The sequence below is a fragment of the Cicer arietinum genome, chromosome 6 (assembly GCF_000331145.2).
Source record: "Cicer arietinum cultivar CDC Frontier isolate Library 1 chromosome 6, Cicar.CDCFrontier_v2.0, whole genome shotgun sequence".
Lineage (NCBI taxonomy): Eukaryota > Viridiplantae > Streptophyta > Magnoliopsida > Fabales > Fabaceae > Cicer > Cicer arietinum.
In genome coordinates, this window is record NC_021165.2 from 29,940,221 (window position 1) to 29,945,709 (window position 5,489).

General features: G+C 29.4%; 1 long non-coding RNA gene across 1 annotated transcript; it reads left to right on the plus strand.

The window, feature by feature from the left end:
- The first annotated feature begins 2,510 nt into the window (after positions 1–2,510).
- On the plus strand, positions 2,511–4,867 carry LOC140920872 (uncharacterized). The gene is made up of 3 exons (XR_012163450.1): positions 2,511–2,809; positions 3,614–4,579; positions 4,671–4,867. It is a non-coding gene; the product is annotated as an uncharacterized lncRNA (long non-coding RNA).
- The last annotated feature ends 622 nt before the right edge of the window (positions 4,868–5,489 follow it).

Below are 5,489 nucleotides of genomic sequence, written 5' to 3' on the forward strand. Positions count from 1 at the left end.
CGGTGATAATTGAGCCTAAACGTTTTTGTCTTATCTTACCTTTTTAGGACTTTTTTGGGATCGGTCTGATAGGTCTGACCTATTTTATCGGGAGAATTGTATTGTACATGCTCCATATGTGCTTTTCACTCCTATCTCCATTGAAAATACTATTTTATCTTTTTTTTACTATGTATAAAACATTTAAAAAATAATTACCGCTCAATTATTCATTCCCTCTTTCGAAAATTACAAAATCTATCTTATCATTTGAAAATTTTCAAACTTTCAAAATATAAAAAGTGATTTTTTTTTTTTATATATCTTTTTGAAACTTTTGTTAAACATGAAACATTTGAAACGTAATTTTCCAAACATTTTGGAGATTTTCGAAACTTTTGATAAATATAAAAGTTTCGGAATGTAATTTTCTAGAATTTTTGAAAGTTTCGAAACTTTTGAGAAATATGAAACTTTATAAATGCATTTTTTCAGAATTCATCAAAACTTTCAAAGGTTTATATAAGTTCGAAACTTTTGAAACACAAATTTCCATAAAACATCAAAATCTTCTAAACTTTGAAATTTTTGAAGTAATACAATTTCAAAAATTTTTAAAAATTCAAAACTTTCGAAAGTTTCAATTTATATGAAATTTTTGAAATGTAAATAACTATTTTAATAATAATTAAAATTTTATTTTAAAAAATGAATTTACAATATTATTATTAATTAAATTTAGTACTCTTTTTGAAATCAGGTATTAGTAGAGTTGAGGTTCCTGCTTCAAGAACGATTATAGATTCTACAAAAAAATTCACCACCGATCAGATATTATTACTGATAATTCACCGCCGATGAAATATTTATTATAGATATATATATATAAAGATTAGAGAGAAATAAAATATGCAAATATATAATGAAGAATATAAATAGTGAAATATAATCATTGGTAAGTGATGTGAAAATGGATTAGAAGAGGAAAATTCCTCACCAATTTTAAGGCTCCAATTTTTAATTCTTTGTAAAGAGGTTGATGCTTCATCCATATAAAACATATGATAGGAACACCACATGACCCCAAAAAGAAGAAGAAATTTGCATCTTCATCTATAGCAAATATATATATATATATATATATGGATGTTTTATTTGAAACATATTTTGTAGGTATTTTTCTCTCGAGAAGCTGTATTTGAATAAGCAAAAAATATTGGAATACAAAATGAAATTTTAATTGTTACCATTTGATCAGATAAAACAACAAAAAAGAGAGGAAGAAAAGACAAATTAATTTTGGGATGCGAAAGAGGTGGAAGATATAAATCAAAATCAACAATAACTTGTTCTCTCAAGGAAAATTTTCCATTTAAACTCAGATGTATACCGTTGAGTATCAGTGAAGGATGGAAAATTAGTGTTCCTTGTGGAACACACTATCATGATTTACTGGATACTTTAACCATACATTCATATTTGGGACGTTTAAACGAAGAAGAGAGGAAATTTTCAATGACATGACAAATTATAAGTTTGCACCAAGATTCATTTTGAATGCTTTGAAAGAGAGAAATAAAGATAATCTCACAATTCTCTGTCAAATATATAAAGCAATCAGTACTTATCGATCATCGTTGAGAGGTTCGTACACAATGTCGTGGCCTAAAATTTTGAGTTATCTTCGAATTCAATGAAGTCGTCACCAAAATTTATTTTAAAAATAAGTAAAATATTGGAAAACCTTTTACAATAGAAAAAAATGGTATTTGAAACCAGATTTTGAGTACGAGAGTCGATTATGCGTAAGGAAGGTATTAACATCCTTTAAAACACGGTTACGTATAATTAATTATGCAAGATTAATATTAACTTAAATATATTTATTTCTCCTTTTTGAAATGCGAATATAATCTTTTTATGAAAATAATCTAATAATAAAAATACATTTAAAATATAGAGAGAAAAAAGAAAAAAGGTTTTTGTTATTATGCTTGGCAAGAGTGCAATCTTGCTCCTACGTATCTCCTGACACGATAGAGAAATCAAAGCTATGTAGTTTTTGGGTAAAAAATACAGATGTGTAGATGTGTTGATTGCTTTTAAAAAAATACATTTTATCGCAGACATTTAGATTTAGTTAGAAGATGTTTAATTTAATAAAGGAAAAAGACATTGGGTCGGAGAAATTTATTCTAATGAGTATGTTTGGTTGTTTGTTTGAAATTAACCGAAAATGTTTAAGATAACAGAGTTGTCACAACTCATGTGTTTTAAACTACGACTAACAAGATGTCATATCTTGATCAATCCAATTTTATTAAAAGATTATTAATTTAAAGTTTAAGATCATCAAATTGTCACAACTCACGTATTATAAATATTTAAGATTAATAAGATGTCTTGTAAAATATTTTCTTTAATGAAAGAAATCATAATAATAAAATAGTAATGTTTACATATAATGGAATGGAAACGTAAACATATATACATATATAATATTAAAAGCTAAAAACTAACGATAAGCCTAAATCACTAACTATATATATATTAACCTAAACCTAAAGTAAGAATGGAGACATAGTGTGGTGCCGCGGCGATTTCCAGCAGGAAAAAAAAAGTTCAGTAAAAAAAACGTTCCATAAAAAGAGTATAAATGTGGGAGAGGAAGAATGATGACAGAAGATTTTGTGTACAGGGGCGACCTGCGCTGGAGTGGCTTGCAGAGGAGTGCGGTGGTCTGTTAACGAAGGCCCGTGTAGTCAACCGGAGATGGCGGCGGTGGCGGTATGAGATATGGAAACAGAAACGGTGGTCTATACCGACAAGAGTAATATTCCTCACTCTTCTTTTTCTATGGTTTCTTTGATTTTTGTTGAAAATTCTGATTGAAATAGTTTTCTGGTGAGATACAAAAATGAGTTTGATTTTTATGTTTTACTTTTCTGGATTTTTGCTTTTATGGTGGATGATTTTTGTAGATGTATTGAAAAAAATAAAACTTATTGGATTTCTAAATTTCGTTTAGAATAATCTCTTTCTCCTATTCTTTTCTATTTTCTATTTTTTGCTCCTTTTTTTTTTTAGTAATTTTCGTCCTCAATTTATAGCCTTAAATGATGAATCTGAGAAATAAATTTAAGTTCTGGATTTTTTATTGTTTTTGAGTAAAAATTAAGCAACCTCAAACAATTAAAGAAATAAGTGGTTAACCTTTTTGATTAAGTCTTCAAATGGTGAAAATAATATCTTTATTGGATTAAAAAAAACAAAAAAAGTAAAAATAAATAAGGGGGAGGGGTGCTGCTGCAAGGAAGCTTGCAGCATGAAAACATAAAGATATGAGAATTGGACGAAAGTTAAAAAATGGGGAATGATAAAAGAAAAGGCATGTAGATGTAGGAGGAAAAACGTACGCCTGCTAGCTGGAAACATTTTTATTTAAGTATTTTATTTTATTATAATTTGTTTGGTATTAAAAGTAACGTAATAGAAACTCATAGATATATTAAAAATTGTATCAGATTTATAAAATGACAATTTTTAGACTTAATAATAATAAGTGCAAAATGTTTATAAAACATATTTTTACCTAATTTTTAGAATTATTTTTCATTGGTCGGATAAAATTTAGGTACTACACACAGAAATGCAACATCTATACAACAGAATGCTATCAATTACTTCATCTTGTCTATCCTTTTATATCCTTCATCTTGTGAAAAAGGATAAACAAGATGAAGTAATGGATAACATTTATGTTTTTTTGGAGAAAATTAAGCATTGAGCATGAATTCAAGGATGAAGAATCTTTATCAGAATATAACTTTTCTGAAGAGGTGGAAGCAATGAAAGCGTACATGAAGAAGCAATATATTGTTGGTCAAATGATATTTATGGCAAAGGTACGTGAACTTGTATTTCCACATACAACATCAATACTTGCACCACTTGATAGGTGAAAACCAAGGGAGCTAGTAAAAAGAAAAAATAATTTAATACTCCTCGTGATCCTTCATATTGGGAGTATGTTGATGCCTCTCAAGAATCTTCAAAGCGACCATCTCAACATTATGCAAATCAATAAACACAATATTTTGCAAGACAACCATCTCAACATTCTACAAATCAATCAGCACCATCTCAACGTTCTACTAGGCACCCATATAAGATACATTTCCCTACTTTTATACATCAGTATATTGAGGACATAATAGATGTTGTGTCTGATGGAAATTTTGGATTTCGCGCAGTTACAACATTGTTAGGTTGGACTTAAGAATCTTGTCATGTAGTTCGAACACAATTGGATAAAGAGATCAATCTACATCAAGAACTTTATTCCAATGTTTTCAATGACAATGTTGAATCAGTGCGAAACTCATTAAAAATTTCATGATTGGGTGCTCAAGGAAAAGATAAGTGGATGACTATACCAGACTTGGGTTACGTGATAGCAACACGATATAATGTCATATTGGTGTAGTTGTCTCGTAATATGAATATGACATTGTTTTCGTTAAACAAAGTACGACCGAAAGAGTCTTCTCTTATCTCTTTACTAGTAATTGGATTCGTCAATGAAAATCATTGGGTACAGGTAAAATTTATGATTGGTAATATTGTTTAATAAATTAATGTTTAGTATTTTGTTGTTCAAATAAATTAATGTTTAATATTTTTTTGTTCAGATCAAATTGAAGTTTGATTGTCCTTTGCCACCTACCTCACAAAAATGGAGAGACTTTTGTAGTGAGTGTGCAAAGACATGAGAAATAACTTATGCAGAACATATTAAGCATTGGGAACACATTGATAGATCATTTATCAAATCATCTTGTATTTCATTAAATGAAAATTAGAATATATGTTTAAACATTTTATCATTTATGTTTTAGAATATATGTTTGAACATTTTATCATTTACGTTTTAACATTTATCATTTACGTTTTTGGTAACAAGATAAAGTTGAACATGCAGACTAACTCAAAAAAAAATGTGGATTAACTCAATAAAAATTCATAAATAGCACAATCATACATACATAACTCATGTTCAATCTTTATCATACATAACACAATCACTAATCGTCGTTCGGGAACATGCAACCTAGCTCACTTAATATGTCATGAACTTCACTAAATGGAGGTACCAACTCTATGGCCCTACGTACAAGGTTGGCCGCTCTACAGTCTCGTGTCGATGATGAACTAGCATGTACAGAAGATGATGGACCATGTGCAGTAGTAGGTGGAGGGAGGACTGATCTCATAGTAGTCTTCCACTCCCAATCTATATTGTTCGATACCCGATAATTGTCGCGTGAAATTCACTGAATACGACTAAATTTTCGAAGACATTGCTCCGGCAGATATGAGACTGAGACTCCACCACATCGAAGGTATCTAGAGAACATCGAAGTCGATACAAACGGATGATTAGCTCAATCATCATCATATGGTGTAAACACTACATCCTCGAGAAATAAAGCATCAAGTCTTCGCCGATA